Here is an 18,935-nt window from a genome sequence, read left to right on the forward strand (position 1 = left end):
GTAAACAGAGGCGTCCCAAACTTTGAGGTGGCTGTGTCTTTTTGATTTTAATTTCCCTAAGCTATAGGACCATAAGTGGAAGTGCCCTAGGCTCTGTTGCTTTGTTTTTTAGATGTTTCAGGAAACACCATACACTTCTCCCGAGTGTCTGTTGGCAATTTACATCCCGCCCATCAGCATAACAAGGCTCCCAGTTCTCCATGGCCTGTTGCCTTTCTGGATTTTGCACTTTTTTCAGATGGCCCTTTTGACCGGGGGGAAGTGAGACTTCATTGTAGTGCAGATTTCCTTTGCAAGCTTGCTTGGTTGGCCAAAAAGGGCGTATGCGTTTTTTCCTGAATATATTCAGGAAAAAACGCATACGCCCTTTTTGGCCAAGTGCATCATTGTGGACGTTCTGCCTCTTTTCCTATGCTTTCAATGCAATTCCAGTCTACCTCCTGAAATCGGTTTCCTGCAATTCTGCCCCGCTTTCAAGTCCTCTTGGCAGCCTTACTTCAGTCTATTTTTGGACGATAGCTGTCATTTATAACTCTGCAGGTTTGTGATTTACAGTGCCCCTGAGCTCCTTTCTTCAACTCGCTTTCTTTTGAGCTGGCCGCAACACTGCAGGATGGCTTCAGGCCCTAATCTGGTTCCGGTACGGCACGCTGAGCCTTTGGTTATTTCCTCCTCCTGGTGGGAAATGAGAGTTAAATTTGCCCGTCCAGACACCTCCAGCTAGCCTCTCATTGGTTCTCGCTATTCCTGTTCATTTTCCGCAGAAATTGCAAACTGGGCCAAACAGGAGGTTAAAGGTGCTGACTCTCCAAGTGGGGAGAGTGTTAGTAAAGCGTCTGGAATGTAGCACCCGAGTACCAGGGGAGGAAAACTGAGACATATTTGAACACGTCTCCCGATCACATGGTTGATCATACTCTAGGTTCCACATGCATGTTTTAGCTGAAGGAAGAATACCTAAAACCTGGGTAGTTGAAACCCGTGGAATGGGTACCATGCAATATGACTTCAAAGGGTCTTCATTTGCTCACCGAACCTCTCCAATCCTATCACTGCTGCGTTTATGCCCCTGTACACATGCTTGATTCTCTTTCGGAGACATAGCAATCCATAGGTTTTAATATACTTACTAGTCAGGTACATTCTTAGGCGTTTAATATACGGTGTTGAGTCCATTTCGTTGAGCAAGGAGTAGCTCTTGTCTATTCCATATTTGGCTTAAGGAACTTTATCTGTGCTCATTTCAATCTCTGGTTTTATGCAGCACCCCAACTCACCTTTACCCTTAAGCAAACATAAGTTGGTTTTCTAAGTTTGAGACCCTGTTCTGTTCTGTAATTCAGTTCCTGTGTAGCCAAGTTTCCATTCCGTGTATTACTGATATCTTATGATGTTTCTTTTTCTGTGTGACTTATTTCAGTTAGAATCATCATACCCTAATCCACTCATTGTGCTGCTAAGGGCCTGATGACATAGATTTCATTGCTGAGTGATATTGCTTTGTAAGTAAATACCACAACTTCTTTATCCATTTTTCACTTTCTGTGATGTTGAACTTGTACTGTAAACGGGGTTCTTGTAAACAGAGGCGTCCCAAACTTTTGGGTGGCTGTGTCTTTTTGATTTTAATTTCCCTAAGCTATAGGACCATAAGTGGCAGTGCCCTAGGCTCTGTTGCTTTGTTTTTTAGATGTTTCAGGAAACACCATACACTTCTCCCGAGTGGTTGTTGGCAATTTACATCCCGCCCATCAGCATAACAAGGCTCCCATTTCTCCATGGCCTGTCCTGCCTTTCTGGATTTTACACTTTTTTCAGATGGCCCTTTTGACCGGGGGGAAGTGAGACTTCATTGTAGTGCAGATTTCCTTTGCAAGTTTGCTTGGTTGGCCAAAAAGGGCGTATGCGTTTTTTCCTCAATATATTCAGGAAATAACGCATACGCCCTTTTTGGCCAAGTGCATCATTGTGGACGTTCTGCCTCTTTTCCTATGCTTTCAATGCAATTCCAGTCTACCTCCTGAAATCGGTTTCCTGCAATTCTGCCCCGCTTTCAAGTCCTCTTGGCAGCCTTACTTCAGTCTATTTTTGGACGATAGCTGTCATTTATAACTCTGCAGGTTTGTGAATTACAGTGCCCCTGAGCTCCTTTCTTCAACTCGCTTTCTTGTGACCTGGCCGAAACACCGCAGGATGGCTTCAGGCCCTAATCTGGTTCCGGCACGGCACGCTGAGCCTTTGGTTAATTCCTCTTCCTGGTGGGAAATGAGAGTTAAATTTGCCCGTCCAGACACCTCCAGCTAGCCTCTCATTGGTTCTCGCTATTCCTGTTCATCTTCCGCAGAAATTGCAAACTGGGCCAAACAGGAGGTTAAAGGGACTGACTCTCCAAGTCGGGAGAGTGTTAGTAAAGCGTCTGCAATGTTGCACCCGAGTACCAGGGGAGGAAAACTGAGACATATTTGAACACGTCTCCCGTTCACATGGTTGATCATACTCTGGGTTCCACATGCATGTTTTAGCTGAAGGAAGAATACGTTAAACCTGGAGAGTTGAGACCCGTGTAATGGGTACCATGCAATATGACTTCAAAGGGTCTTCATTTGCTCACCAAACCTCTCCAATCCTATCACTGCTGCGTTTATGCCCCTGTACACATGCTTGATTCTCTTTCGGAGACATAGCAATCCATAGGTTTTAAGATACTTACTAGTCAGGTACATTCTTAGGCGTTTAATATGCGGTGTTGAGTCCATTTCGTTGAGCAAGGAGTAGCTCTTGTCTATTCCATATTTGGCTTAAGAAACTTTATCTGTGCTCATTTCAATCTCTGGTTTTATGCAGCACCCCAACTCACCTTTACCCTTAAGCAAGCATAAGTTGGTTTTCTAAATTTGAGAACCTGTTCTGTTTTGGAATTCAGTTCCTGTGTAGCCAAGTTTCCATTCCGTGTATTACTGATATCTTATGATGTTTCGTTTTCTGTGTGACTTATTTCAGTTAGAATCATCATACCTGAATCCACTCATTGTGCTGCTAAGGGCCTGATGACACAGATTTCATTGCTGAGTGATATTGCTTTGTAAGTAAATACCACAACTTCTTTATCCATTTTTCACTTTCTGCGATGTTGAACTTGTACTGTAAACGAGGTTCTTGTAAACAGAGCCGTTCGAAATTTTGGGGTGGCTGTGTCTTTTTGATTTTAATTTCCCTAAGCTATAGGACCATAAGTGGAAGTGCCCTAGGTTCTGTTGCTTTGTTTTTTAGATGTTTCAGGAAACACCATACACTTCTCCCGAGTGGTTGTTGGCAATTTACATCCCGCCCTTCAGCATAACAAGGCTCCCAGTTCTCCATGGCCTGTCCTGCCTTTCTGGATTTTACACTTTTTTCAGATGGCCCTTTAGACCGGGGGGAAGTGAGACTTCATTGTAGTGCAGATTTCCTTTGCAAGCTTGCTTGGTTGGCCAAAAAGGGCGTATGCGTTTTTTCCTGAATATATTCAGGAAAAAACGCATACGCCCTTTTTGGCCAAGTGCATCATTGTGGACGTTCTGCCTCTTTTCCTATGCTTTCAATGCAATTCCAGTCTACCTCCTGAAATCGGTTTCCTGAAATTCTGCCCCGCTTTCAAGTCCTCTTGGCAGCCTTACTTCAGTATATTTTTGGACGATAGCTGTCATTTATAACTCTGCAGGTTTGTGATTTACAGTGCCCCTGAGCTCCTTTCTTCAACTCGCTTTCTTTTGAGCTGGCCGCAACACTGCAGGATGGCTTCAGGCCCTAATCTGGTTCCGGTACGGCACGCTGAGCCTTTGGTTATTTCCTCCTCCTGGTGGGAAATGAGAGTTAAATTTGCCCGTCCAGACACCTCCAGCTAGCCTCTCATTGGTTCTCGCTATTCCTGTTCATTTTCCGCAGAAATTGCAAACTGGGCCAAACAGGAGGTTAAAGGTGCTGACTCTCCAAGTGGGGAGAGTGTTAGTAAAGCGTCTGGAATGTAGCACCCGAGTACCAGGGGAGGAAAACTGAGACATATTTGAACACGTCTCCCGATCACATGGTTGATCATACTCTAGGTTCCACATGCATGTTTTAGCTGAAGGAAGAATACCTAAAACCTGGGTAGTTGAAACCCGTGGAATGGGTACCATGCAATATGACTTCAAAGGGTCTTCATTTGCTCACCAAACCTCTCCAATCCTATCACTGCTGCGTTTATGCCCCTGTACACATGCTTGATTCTCTTTCGGAGACATAGCAATCCATAGGTTTTAATATACTTACTAGTCAGGTACATTCTTAGGCGTTTAATATGCGGTGTTGAGTCCATTTCGTTGAGCAAGGAGTAGCTCTTGTCTATTCCATATTTGGCTTAAGGAACTTTATCTGTGCTCATTTCAATCTCTGGTTTTATGCAGCACCACAACTCACCTTTCCCCTTATGCAAGCATAAGTTGGTTTTCTAAATTTGAGACCCTGTTCTGTTCTGTAATTCAGTTCCTGTGTAGCCAAGTTTCCATTCCGTGTATTACTGATATCTTATGATGTTTCTTTTTCTGTGTGACTTATTTCAGTTAGAATCATCATACCTGAATCCACTCATTGTGCTGCTAAGGGCCTGATGACACAGATTTCATTGCTGAGTGATATTGCTTTGTAAGTAAATACCACAACTTCTTTATCCATTTATCACTTTCTGCGATGTTGAACTTGTACTGTAAACGAGGTTCTTGTAAACAGAGCCGTTCCAAACTTTGGGGTGGCTGTGTCTTTTTGATTTTAATTTCCCTAAGCTATAGGACCATAAGTGGAAGTGCCCTAGGTTCTGTTGCTTTGTTTTTTAGATGTTTCAGGAAACACCATACACTTCTCCCGAGTGGTTGTTGGCAATTTACATCCTGCCCATCAGCATAACAAGGCTCCCAGTTCTCCATGGCCTGTCCTGCCTTTCTGGATTTTACACTTTTTTCAGATAGCCCTTTGGACCGGGGGGAAGTGAGACTTCATTGTAGTGCAGATTTCCTTTGCAAGCTTGCTTGTTTGGCCAAAAAGGGCGTATGCGTTTTTTCCTGAATATATTCAGGAAAAAACGCATACGCCCTTTTTGGCCAAGTGCATCATTGTGGACGTTCTGCCTCTTTTCCTATGCTTTCAATGCGATTCCAGTCTACCTCCTGAAATCGGTTTCCTGCAATTCTGCCCCGCTTTCAAGTCCTCTTGGCAGCCTTACTTCAGTCTATTTTTGGACGATAGCTGTCATTTATAACTCTGAAGGTTTGTGAATTACAGTGCCCCTGAGCTCTTTTCTTCAACTCAGTTTCTTGTGAGCTGGCCGAAACACCGCAGGATGGCTTCAGGCACTAATCTGGTTCCGGCACGGCCCGCTGAGCCTTTGGTTAATTCCTCTTCCTTGTGGGAAATGAGAGTTAACTTTGCCCGTCCACACACCTCCAGCTAGTCTCTCATTGGTTCTCGCTATTCCTGTTCATCTTCCGCAGAAATTGCAAACTGGGCCAAACAGGAGGTTAAAGGCGCTGACTCTCCAAGTGGGGAGAGTGTTAGTAAAGCGTCTGGAATGTTGCACCCGAGTACCAGGGGAGGAAAACTGAGACATATTTGAACACGTCTCCCGTTCACAGGGTTGATCATACTTGGGTTCCACATGCATGTTTTAGCTGAAGGAAGAATACCTAAAACCTGGGTAGTTGAAACCCGTGGAATGGGTACCATGCAATATGACTTCAAAGGGTCTTCATTTGCTCACCGAACCTCTCCAATCCTATCACTGCTGCATTTATGCCCCTGTACACATGCTTGATTCTCTTTCGGAGACATAGCAATCCATAGGTTTTAAGATACTTACTAGTCAGGTACATTCTTAGGCGTTTAATATGGGGTGTTGAGTCCATTTCGTTGAGCATGGAGTAGCTCTTGTCTATTCCATATTTGGCTTAAGGAACTTTATCTGTGCTCATTTCAATCTCTGGTTTTATGCAGCACCCCAACTCACCTTTACCCTTAAGCAAGCATAAGTTGGTTTTCTAAATTTGAGACCCTGTTCTGTTTTGGAATGCAGTTCCTGTGTAGCCAAGTTTACATTCCGTGTATTAGTGATATCTTATGATGTTTCTTTTTCTGTGTGACTTATTTCAGTTAGAATCATCGTACCTGAATCCACTCATTATGCTGCTACGGGCCTGATGACATAGATTTCATTGCTGAGTGATACTGCATTGTACGTAAGTACCACAAGTTCTTTATCCATTTTTCACTTTCTGCGATGTTGAACTTGTACTGTAAACGAGGTTCTTGTAAACAGAGGCGTCCCAAACTTTGGGGTGGCTGTGTCTTTTTGATTTTAATTTCCCTAAGCTATAGGACCATAAGTGGAAGTGCCCTAGGTTCTGTTGCTTTGTTTTTTAGATGTTTCAGGAAACACCATACACTTCTCCCGAGTGGTTGTTGGCAATTTACATCCCGCCCATCAGCATAACAAGGCTCCCAGTTCTCCATGGCCTGTCCTGCCTTTCTGGATTTTACACTTTTTTCAGATGGCCCTTTTGACCGGGGGGAAGTGAGACTTCATTGTAGTGCAGATTTTCTTTGCAAGCTTGCTTGGTTGGTCAAAAGGGGCGTATGCGTTTTTTCCTGAATATATTCAGGAAAAAACGCATACACCCTTTTTGGCCAAGTGCATCATTGTGGACGTTCTGCCTCTTTTCCTATGCTTTCAATGCAATTCCAGTCTACCTCCTGAAATCGGTTTCCTGCAATTCTGCCCCGCTTTCAAGTCCTCTTGGCGGCCTTACTTCAGTCTATTTTTGGACGATAGCTGTCATTTATAACTCTGCAGGTTTGTGAATTACAGTGCCCCTGAGCTCCTTTCTTCAACTCGCTTTCTTGTGACCTGGCCGCAACACCGCAGGATGGCTTCAGGCCCTAATCTGGGTCTGGCACGGCACGCTGAGCCTTTGGTTAATTCCTCTTCCTGGTGGGAAATGAGAGTTAAATTTGCCCATCCAGACACCTCCAGCTAGTCTCTCATTGGTTCTCGCTATTCCTGTTCATCTTCCACAGAAATTGCAAAATGGGCCAAACAGGAGGTTAAAGGGACTGACTCTCCAAGTGGGGAGAGTGTTAGTAAAGCGTCTGGAATGTTGCACCCGAGTACCAGGGTACGAAAACTGAGACATATTTGAACACGTCTCCCGATCACATGGTTGATCATACTCTAGGTTCCACATGCATGTTTTATCTGAAGGAAGAATACCTTAAACCTGGGTAGTTGAAACCCGTGGAATGGGTACCATGCAATATGACTTCAAAGGGTCTTCATTTGCTCACCGAACCTCTCCAATCCTATCACTGCTGCGTTTATGCCCCTGTACACATGCTTGATTCTCTTTCGGAGACATAGCAATCCATAGGTTTTAAGATACTTACTAGTCAGGTACATTCTTAGGCGTTTAATATGCGGTGTTGAGTCCATTTCGTTGAGCAAGGAGTAGCTCTTGTCTATTCCATATTTGGCTTAAGGAACTTTATCTGTGCTCATTTCAATCTCTGGTTTTATGCAGCACCCCAACTCACCTTTCCCCTTAAGCAAGCATAAGTTGGTTTTCTAAATTTGAGACCCTGTTCTGTTCTGTAATTCAGTTCCTGTGTAGCCAAGTTTACGTTCCGTGTATTACTGATATCTTATGATGTTTCTTTTTCTGTGTGACTTATTTCAGTTAGAATCATCATACCTGAATCCACTCATTGTGCTGCTAAGGGCCTGATGACATAGATTTCATTGCTGAGTGATATTGCTTTGTAAGTAAATACCACAACTTCTTTATCCATTTTTCACTTTCTGCGATGTTGAACTTGTACTGTAAACGAGGTTCTTGTAAACAGAGGCGTCCCAAACTTTGGGGTGGCTGTGTCTTTTTGATTTTAATTTCCCTAAGCTATAGGACCATAAGTGGAAGTGCCCTAGGCTCTGTTGCTTTGTTTTTTAGATGTTTCAGGAAAAACCATACAGTTCTCCCCAGTGTCTGTTGGCAATTTACATCCCGCCCATCAGCATAACAAGGCTCCCAGTTCTCCATGGCCTGTCCTGCCTTTCTGGATTTTACACTTTTTTCAGATGGCCCTTTTGACCGGGGAGAAGTGAGACTTCATTGTAGTGCAGATTTCCTTTGCAAGCTTGCTTGGTTGGCCAAAAAGGGCGTATGCGTTTTTTCCTGAATATATTCAGGAAAAAACGAATACGCACTTTTTGGCCAAGTGCATCATTGTGCACGTTCTGCCTCTTTTCCTATGCTTTCAATGCAATTTCAGTCTACCTCCTGAAATCGGTTTCCTGCAATTCTGCCCCGCTTTCAAGTCCTCTTGGCAGCCTTACTTCAGTCTATTTTTGGACGATAGCTGTCATTTATAACTCTGCAGGTTTGTGAATTACAGTGCCCCTGAGCTCCTTGCTTCAACTCGCTTTCTTGTGACCTGGCCGCAACACCGCAGGATGGCTTCAGGCCCTAATCTGGTTCTGGCACGGCACGCTGAGCCTTTGGTTATTTCCTCCTCCTGGTGGGAAATGAGAGTTAAATTTGCCCGTCTAGACACCTCCAGCTAGCCTCTCATTGGTTCTCGCTATTCCTGTTCATCTTCCGCAGAAATTGCAAACTGTGCCAAACAGGAGGTTAAAGGCGTGACTCTCCAAGTGGGGAGAGTGTTAGTAAAGTGTCTGGAATGTTGCACCTGAGTACCAGGGGAGGAAAACTGAGACATATTTGAACACGTCTCCCGATCACATGGTTGATCATACTCTGGGTTCCACATGCATGTTTTAGCTGAAGGAAGAATACCTAAAACCGGGGTAGTTGAAACCCGTGGAATGGGTACCATGCAATATGACTTCAAAGGGTCTTCATTTGCTCACCAAACCTCTCCAATCCTATCACTGCTGCGTTTATGCCCCTGTACACATGCTTGATTCTCTTTCGGAGACATAGCAATCTATAGGTTTTAAGATACTTACTAGTCAGGTACATTCTTAGGCGTTTAATATGCGGTGTTGAGTCCATTTTGTTGAGCAAGGAGTAGCTCTTGTCTATTCCATATTTGGCTTAAGGAACTTTATCTGTGCTCATTTCAATCTCTGGTTTTATGCAGCACCCCAACTCCCCTTTCCCCTTAAGCAAGCATAAGTTGGTTTTCTAAATTTGAGACCCTGTTCTGTTCTGTAATTCAGTTCCTGTGTAGCCAAGTTTACATTCCGTGTATTACTGATATCTTATGATGTTTCTTTTTCTGTGTGACTTATTTCAGTTAGAATCATCATACCTGAATCCACTCATTGTGCTGCTAAGGGCCTGATGACACAGATTTCATTGCTGAGTGATATTGCTTTGTAAGTGAATACCACAACTTCTTTATCCATTTTTCACTTTCTGCGATGTTGAGCTTGTACTGTAAACGACGTTCTTGTAAACAGAGCCGTCCCAAACTTTGGGGTGGCTGTGTCTTTTTGATTTTAATTTCCCTAAGCTATAGGACCATAAGTGGCAGTGCCCTAGGCTCTGTTGCTTTGTTTTTTAGATGTTTCAGGAAACACCATACACTTCTCCCGAGTGGTTGTTGGCAATTTACATCCCGCCCATCAGCATAACAAGGCTCCCAGTTCTCCATGGCCTGTCCTGCCTTTCTGGATTTTACACTTTTTTCAGATGGCCCTTTTGAGCGGGGGTAAGTGAGACTTCATTGTAGTGCAGATTTCCTTTGCAAGCTTGCTTGGTTGGCCAAAAACGGCGTATGCGTTTTTTCCTGAATATATTCAGGAAAAAACGCATACGCACTTTTTGGCCAAGTGCATCATTGTGGACGTTCTGCCTCTTTTCCTATGCTTTCAATGCAATTCCAGTCTACCTCCTGAAATCGGTTTCCTGCAATTCTGCCCCGCTTTCAAGTCCTCTTGGCAGCCTTACTTCAGTATATTTTTGGACGATAGCTGTCATTTATAACTCTGCAGGTTTGTGAATTACAGTGCCCCTGAGCTCCTTTCTTCAACTCGCTTTCTTGTGACCTGGCCGCAACACCGCAGGATGGCTTCAGGCCCTAATCTGGTTCTGGCATGGTACGCTGAGCCTTTGGTTATTTCCTCCTCCTGGTAGGAAATGAGAGTTAAATTTGCCCGTCTAGACACCTCCAGCTAGCCTCTCATTGGTTCTCGCTATTCCTGTTCATCTTCCGCAGAAATTGCAAACTGGGCAAAACAGGAGGTTAAAGGGACTGACTCTCCAAGTCGGGAGAGTGTTAGTAAAGCGTCTGGAATGTTGCACCCGAGTACCAGGGTACGAAAACTGAGACATATTTGAACACATCTCCCGTTCACATGGTTGATCATACTTGGGTTCCACATGCATGTTTTAGCTGAAGGAAGAATACCTTAAACCAGGGTAGTTGAAACCCGTGGAATGGGTACCATGCAATATGACTTCAAAGGGTCTTCATTTGCTCACCGAACCTCTCCAATCCTATCACTGCTGCGTTTATGCCCCTGTACACATGCTTGATTCTCTTTCGGAGACATAGCAATCCATAGGTTTTAAGATACTTACAAGTCAGGTACATTCTTAGGCGTTTAATATGCGTTGTTGAGTCCATTTCCTTGAGCAAGGAGTAGCTCTTGTCTATTCCATATTTGGCTTAAGGAACTTTATCTGTGCTCATTTCAATCTCTGGTTTTATGCAGCACCCCAACTCACCTTTACCCTTAAGCAAGCATAAGTTGGTTTTCTAAATTTGAGACCCTGTTCTGTTCTGTAATTCAGTTCCTGTGTAGCCAAGTTTCCATTCCGTGTATTACTGATATCTTATGATGTTTCTTTTTCTGTGTGACTTACTTCAGTTAGAATCATCATACCTGAATCCACTCATTGTGCTGCTAAGGGCCTGATGACACAGATTTCATTGCTGAGTGATATTGCTTTGTAAGTAAATACCACAACTTCTTTATCCATTTTTCACTTTCTGCGATGTTGAACTTGTACTGTAAACGAGGTTCTTGTCAACAGAGCCGTTCCAAACTTTGGGGTGTCTGTGTCTTTTTGATTTTAATTTCCCTAAGCTATAGGACCATAAGTGGAAGTGCCCTAGGCTCTGTTGCTTTGTTTTTTAGATGTTTCAGGAAACACCATACACTTCTCTCAAGTGTCTGTTGGCAATTTACATCCCGCCCATCAGCATAACAAGGCTCCCAGTTCTCCATGGCCTGTCCTGCCTTTCTGGATTTTACACTTTTTTCAGATGGCCCTTTTGACCGGGGGGAAGTGAGACTTCATTGTAGTGCAGATTTCCTTTGCAAGCTTGCTTGGTTGGCCAAAAAGGGCGTATGCGTTTTTTCCTGAATATATTCAGGAAAAAACGCATACGCCCTTTTTGGCCAAGTGCATCATTGTGGACGTTCTGCCTCTTTTCCTATGCTTTCAATGCAATTCCAGTCTACCTCCTGAAATCGGTTTCCTGCAATTCTGCCCCGCTTTCAAGTCCTCTTGGCAGCCTTACTTCAGTCTATTTTTGGACGATAGCTGTCATTTATAACTCTGCAGGTTTGTGAATTACAGTGCCCCTGAGCTCCTTTCTTCAACTTGCTTTCTTGTGACCTGGCCGCAACACCGCAGGATGGCTTCAGGCCCTAATCTGGTTCCGGCACGGCACGCTGAGCCTTTGGTTAATTCCTCTTCCTGGTGGGAAATGAGAGTTAAAATTGCCCGTCCAGACACCTCCATCTAGCCTCTCATTGGTTCTCGCTATTCCTGTTCATCTTCCGCAGAAATTGCAAACTGTGCCAAACAGGAGGTTAAAGGGACTGACTCTCCAAGTCGGGAGAGTGTTAGTAAAGCGTCTGGAATGTTGCACCCGAGTACCAGGGTACGAAAACTGAGACATACTTGAACACATCTCCCGTTCACATGGTTGATCATACTTGGGTTCCACATGCATGTTTTAGCTGAAGGAAGAATACCTTAAACCTGGAGAGTTAAGACCCGTGTAATGGGTACCATGCAATATGACTTCAAAGGGTCTTCATTCGCTCACCGAACCTCTCCTAACTATCACTGCTGCGTTTATGCCCCTGTACACATGCTTGATTCTCTTTCGGAGACATAGCAATCCATAGGTTTTAAGATACTTACTAGTCAGGTACATTCTTAGGCGTTTAATATGCGGTGTTGAGTCCATTTCGTTGAGCAAGGAGTAGCTCTTCTCTATTCCATATTTGGCTTAAGGAACTTTATCTGTGCTCATTTCAATCTCTGGTTTTATGCAGCACCCCAACTCACCTTTCCCCTTAAGCAAGCATAAGTTGGTTTTCTAAATTTGAGACCCTGTTCTGTTTTGGAATGCAGTTCCTGTGTAGCCAAGTTTACATTCCGTGTATTAGTGATATCTTATGATGTTCCTTTTTCTGTGTGACTTATTTCAGTTAGAATCATCGTACCTGAATCCACTCATTATGCTGCTACGTGCCTGATGACATAGATTTCATTGCTGAGTGATACTGTATTGTACGTAAGTACCACAAGTTCTTTATCCATTTTTCACTTTCTGTGATATTGAACTTGTACGGTAAATGAGGTTCTTGTAAACAGAGGCGTCCCAAACTTTGGGGTGGCTGTGTCTTTTTGATTTTAATTTCCCTAAGCTATAGGACCATAAGTGGAAGTGCCCTACGCTCTGTTGCTTTGTTTTTTAGATGTTTCAGGAAACACCATACACTTCTCCTGAGTGTCTGTTGGCAATTTACATCCCGCCCATCAGCATAACAAGGCTCCCAGTTCTCCATGGCCTGTCCTGCCTTTCTGGATTTTACACTTTTTTCAGATGGCCTTTTTGACCTGGGAGAAGTGAGACTTCATTGTAGTGCAGATTTCCTTTGCAAGTTTGCTTGGTTGGCCAAAAAGGGCGTATGCGTTTTTTCCTGAATATATTCAGGAAAAAACGCATACGCCCTTTTTGGCCAAGTGCATCATTGTGGACGTTCTGCCTCTTTTCCTATGCTTTCAATGCAATTCCAGTCTACCTCCTGAAATCGGTTTCCTGCAATTCTGCCCCGCTTTCAAGTCCTCTTGGCAGCCTTACTTCAGTGTATTTTTGGACGATAGCTGTCATTTATAACTCTGCAGGTTTGTGAATTACAGTGCCCCTGAGCTCCTTTCTTCAACTCGCTTTCTTGTGACCTGGCCGCAACACCGCAGGATGGCTTCAGGCCCTAATCTGGGTCTGGCACGGCACGCTGAGCCTTTGGTTAATTCCTCTTCCTGGTGGGAAATGAGAGTTAAATTTGCCCATCCAGACACCTCCAGCTAGTCTCTCATTGGTTCTCGCTATTCCTGTTCATCTTCCACAGAAATTGCAAAATGGGTCAAACAGGAGGTTAAAGGGACTGACTCTCCAAGTGGGGAGAGTGTTAGTAAAGCGTCTGGAATGTTGCACCCGAGTACCAGGGTACGAAAACTGAGACATATTTGAACACGTCTCCCGATCACATGGTTGATCATACTCTAGGTTCCACATGCATGTTTTAGCTGAAGGAAGAATACCTTAAACCTGGGTAGTTGAAACCCGTGGAATGGGTACCATGCAATATGACTTCAAAGGGTCTTCATTTGCTCACCGAACCTCTCCAATCCTATCACTGCTGCGTTTATGCCCCTGTACACATGCTTGATTCTCTTTCGGAGACATAGCAATCCATAGGTTTTAAGATACTTACTAGTCAGGTACATTCTTAGGCGTTTAATATGCGGTGTTGAGTCCATTTCGTTGAGCAAGGAGTAGCTCTTGTCTATTCCATATTTGGCTTAAGGAACTTTATCTGTGCTCATTTCAATCTCTGGTTTTATGCAGCACCCCAACTCACCTTTCCCCTTAAGCAAGCATAAGTTGGTTTTCTAAATTTGAGACCCTGTTCTGTTCTGTAATTCAGTTCCTGTGTAGCCAAGTTTACATTCCGTGTATTACTGATATCTTATGATGTTTCTTTTTCTGTGTGACTTATTTCAGTTAGAATCATCATACCTGAATCCACTCATTGTGCTGCTAAGGGCCTGATGACACAGATTTCATTGCTGAGTGATATTGCTTTGTAAGTAAATACCACAACTTCTTTATCCATTTTTCACTTTCTGCGATGTTGAACTTGTATTGTAAACGAGGTTCTTGTAAACAGAGGCGTCCCAAACTTTGAGGTGGCTGTGTCTTTTTGATTTTAATTTCCCTAACCTATAGGACCATAAGTGGAACTGCCCTAGGCTCTGTTGCTTTGTTTTTTAGATGTTTCAGGAAAAACCATACACTTCTCCCCAGTGTCTGTTGGCAATTTACATCCCGCCCATCAGCATAACAAGGCTCCCAGTTCTCCATGGCCTGTCCTGCCTTTCTGGATTTTACACTTTTTTCAGATGGCCCTTTTGACCGGGGAGAAGTGAGACTTCATTGTAGTGCAGATTTCCTTTGCAAGCTTGCTTGGTTGGCCAAAAAGGGCGTATGCGTTTTTTCCTGAATATATTCAGGAAAAAACGCATACGCCCTTTTTGGCCAAGTGCATCATTGTGGACGTTCTGCCTCTTTTCCTATGCTTTCAATGCAATTTCAGTCTACCTCCTGAAATCGGTTTCCTGCAATTCTGCCCCGCTTTCAAGTCCTCTTGGCAGCCTTACTTCAGTCTATTTTTGGACGATAGCTGTCATTTATAACTCTGCAGATTTGTGAATTACAGTGCCCCTGAGCTCCTTGCTTCAACTCGCTTTCTTGTGACCTGGCCGCAACACCGCAGGATGGCTTCAGGCCCTAATCTGGTTCTGGCACGGCACGCTGAGCCTTCGGTTATTTCCTCCTCCTGGTGGGAAATGAGAGTTAAATTTGCCCGTCTAGACACCTCCAGCTAGCCTCTCATTGGTTCTCGCTATTCCTGTTCATCTTCCGCAGAAATTGCAAACTGTGCCAAACAGGAGGTTAAAGGCGTTACTCTCCAAGTGGGGAGAGTGTTAGTAAAGTGTCTGGAATGTTGCACCCGAGTACCAGGGGAGGAAAACTGAGACATATTTGAACACGTCTCCTGATCACATGGTTAATCATACTCTGGGTTCCACATGCATGTTTTAGCTGAAGGAAGAATACCTAAAACCTGGGTAGTTGAAACCCGTGGAACGGGTACCATGCAATATGACTTCAAAGGGTCTTCATTTGCTCACCGAACCTCTCCAATCCTATCACTGCTGCGTTTATGCCCCTGTACACATGCTTGATTCTCTTTCGGAGACATAGCAATCTATAGGTTTTAAGATACTTACTAGTCAGGTACATTCTTAGGCGTTTAATATGCGGTGTTGAGTCCATTTTGTTGAGCAAGGAGTAGCTCTTTTCTATTCCATATTTGGCTTAAGGAACTTTATCTGTGCTCATTTCAATCTCTGGTTTTATGCAGCACCCCAACTCACCTTTCCCCTTAAGCAAGCATAAGTTGGTTTTCTAAATTTGAGACCCTGTTCTGTTTTGGAATGCAGTTCCTGTGTAGCCAAGTTTACATTCCGTGTATTAGTGATATCTTACGATGTTTCTTTTTCTGTGTGACTTATTTCAGTTAGAATCATCATTCCTGAATCCACTCATTATGCTGCTACGGGCCTGATGACATAGATTTCATTGCTGAGTGATACTGCATTGTACGTAAGTACCACAAGTTCTTTATCCATTTTTCACTTTCTGTGATATTGAACTTGTACGGTAAACGTGGTTCTTGTAAACGGAGGCGTCCCAAACTTTGGGGTGGCTGTGTCTTTTTGATTTTAATTTCCCTAAGCTATAGGACCATAAGTGGAAGTGCCCTACGCTCTGTTGCTTTGTTTTTTAGATGTTTCAGGAAACACCATACACTTCTCCTGAGTGTCTGTTGGCAATTTACATCCCGCCCATCAGCATAACAAGGCTCCCAGTTCTCCATGGCCTGTCCTGCCTTTCTGGATTTTACACTTTTTTCAGATGGCCCTTTTGACCTGGGAGAAGTGAGACTTCATTGTAGTGCAGATTTCCTTTGCAAGTTTGCTTGGTTGGCCAAAAAGGGCGTATGCGTTTTTTCCTGAATATATTCAGGAAAAAACGCATACGCCCTTTTTGGCCAAGTGCATCATTGTGGATGTTCTGCCTCTTTTCCTATGCTTTCAATGCAATTCCAGTCTACCTCCTGAAATCGGTTTCCTGCAATTCTGCCCCGCTTTCAAGTCCTCTTGGCAGCCTTACTTCAGTATATTTTTGGACGATAGCTGTCATTTATAACTCTGCAGTTTTGTGAATTACAGTGCCCCGAGCTCCTTTCTTCAACTCGCTTTCTTGTGACCTGGCCGCAACACCGCAAGATGTCTTCAGGCCCTAATCTGGTTCTGGCACGGCACGCTGAGCCTTTGGTTAATTCCTCTTCCTGGTGGGAAATGAGAGTTAAATTTGCCCATCCAGACACCTCCAGCTAGTCTCTCATTGGTTCTCGCTATTCCTGTTCATCTTCCGCAGAAATTGCAAACTGGGCCAAACAGGAGGTTAAAGGGACTGACACTCCAAGTGGGGAGAGTGTTAGTAAAGCGTCTGGAATGTTGCACCCGAGTACCAGGGTACGAAAACTGAGACATATTTGAACACGTCTCCCGATCACATGGTTGATCATACTCTAGGTTCCACATGCATGTTTTAGCTGAAGGAAGAATACCTTAAACCTGGGTAGTTGAAACCCATGGAATGGGTACCATGCAATATGACTTCAAAGGGTCTTCATTTGCTCACGAACCTCTCCAATCCTATCACTGCTGCGTTTATGCCCCTGTACACATGCTTGATTCTCTTTCGGAGACATAGCAATCCATAGGTTTTAAGATACTTACTAGCCAGGTACATTCTTAGGCGTTTAATATGCGGTGTTGAGTCCATTTCGTTGAGCAAGGAGTAGCTCTTGTCTATTCCATATTTGGCTTAAGGAACTTTATCTGTGCTCATTTCAATCTCTGGTTTTATGCAGCACCCCAACTCACCTTTACCCTTAAGCAAGCATAAGTTGGTTTTCTAAATTTGAGACCCTGTTCATTTCTGTAATTCAGTTCCTGTGTAGCCAAGTTTACGTTCCGTGTATTACTGATATCTTATGATGTTTCTTTTTCTGTGTGACTTATTTCAGTTAGAATCATCATACCTGAATCCACTCATTGTGCTTCTATGGGCCTGATGACATAGATTTCATTGCTGAGTGATATTGCTTTGTAAGTAAATACGACAACTTCTTTATCCATTTTTCACTTTCTGCGATATTGAACTTGTATTGTAAACGAGGTTCTTGTAAACAGAGGCGTCCCAAACTTTGGGGTGGCTGTGTCTTTTTGATTTTAATTTCCCTAAGCTATAGGACCATAAGTGGCAGTGCCCTAGGCTCTGTTGCTTTGTTTTTTAGATGTTTCAGGAAACACCATACACTTCTCCCGAGTGTCTGTTGGCAATTTACATCCCGCCCATCAGCATAACAAGGCTCCCAGTTCTCCATGGCCTGTCCTGCCTTTCTGGATTTTACACTTTTTTCAGATGGCCCTTTTGACCGGGGAGAAGTGAGACTTCATTGTAGTGCAGATTTCCTTTGCAAGCTTGCTTGGTTGGCCAAAAAGGGCGTATGCGTTTTTTCCTGAATATATTCAGGAAAAAACGCATACGCCCTTTTTGGCCAAGTGCATCATTGTGGACGTTCTGCCTCTTTTCCTATGCTTTCAATGCAATTCCAGTCTACCTCCTGAAATCGGTTTCCTGAAATTCTGCCCCGCTTTCAAGTCCTCTTGGCAGCCTTACTTCAGTCTATTTTTGGACGATAGCTGTCATTTATAACTCTGCAGGTTTGTGAATTACAGTGCCCCTGAGCTCCTTTCTTCAACTCGCTTTCTTGTGACCTGGCCGCAACACCGCAGGATGGCTTCAGGCCCTAATCTGGTTCTGGCACGGCACGCTGAGCCTTTGGTTATTTCCTCCTCCTGGTGGGAAATGAGAGTTAAATTTGCCCGTCTAGACACCTCCAGCTAGCCTCTCATTGGTTCTCGCTATTCCTGTTCATCTTCCGCAGAAATTGCAAACTGTGCCAAACAGGAGGTTAAAGGCGCTGACTCTCCAAGTGGGGAAAGTGTTAGTAAAGCGTCTGGAATGTTGCACCCGAGTACCAGCGGAGCAAAACTGAGACATATTTGAACACGTCTCCCAATCACATGGTTGATCATACTCTGGGTTCCACATGTATGTTTTAGCTGAAGGAAGAATACCTAAAACCTGGGTAGTTGAAACCCGTGGAATGGGTACCATGCAATATGACTTCAAAGGGTCTTCATTTGCTCACTGAACCTTTCCAATCCTATCACTGCTGCGTTTATGTCCCTGTACACATGCTTGATTCTCTTTCGGAGACATAGCAATCTATAGGTTTTAAGATACTTACTAGTCAGGTACATTCTTAGGCGTTTAATATGCGGTGTTGAGTCCATTTCGTTGAGCAAGGAGTAGCTCTTGTCTATTCCATATTTCGCTTAAGGAACTTTATCTGTGCTCATTTCAATCTCTGGTTTTATGCAGCACCCCAACTCACCTTTCCCCTTAAGCAAGCATAAGTTGGTTTTCTAAATTTGAGACCCTGTTCTGTTCTGTAATTCAGTTCCTGTGTAGCCAAGTTTCCATTCCGTGTATTACTGATATCTTATGATGTTTCTTTTTCTGTGTGACTTATTTCAGTTAGAATCATCATACCTGCATCCACTCATTATGCTGCTACGGGCCTGATGACATAGATTTCATTGTTGAGTGATACTGCATTGTACGTAAGTACCACAAGTTCTTTATCCATTTTTCACTTTCTGTGATATTGAACTTGTACG

General features: G+C 43.7%; 1 long non-coding RNA gene across 1 annotated transcript in view; it reads left to right on the top strand.

The window, feature by feature from the left end:
- Positions 1–12,513: 12,513 nt before the first annotated feature.
- LOC307181221 overlaps positions 12,514–18,935 on the top strand; it is a 2,056,127-nt gene continuing 2,049,705 nt past the window's right edge. The window contains exon 1 of the long non-coding RNA XR_013826124.1: positions 12,514–12,565. This is a non-coding gene — a long non-coding RNA (uncharacterized lncRNA). The remainder of the gene's footprint in view (positions 12,566–18,935) is intronic.

This window comes from Stenella coeruleoalba (genome assembly GCF_951394435.1).
Source record: "Stenella coeruleoalba genome assembly, contig: scaffold_47, whole genome shotgun sequence".
Classification (NCBI taxonomy): domain Eukaryota; kingdom Metazoa; phylum Chordata; class Mammalia; order Artiodactyla; family Delphinidae; genus Stenella; species Stenella coeruleoalba.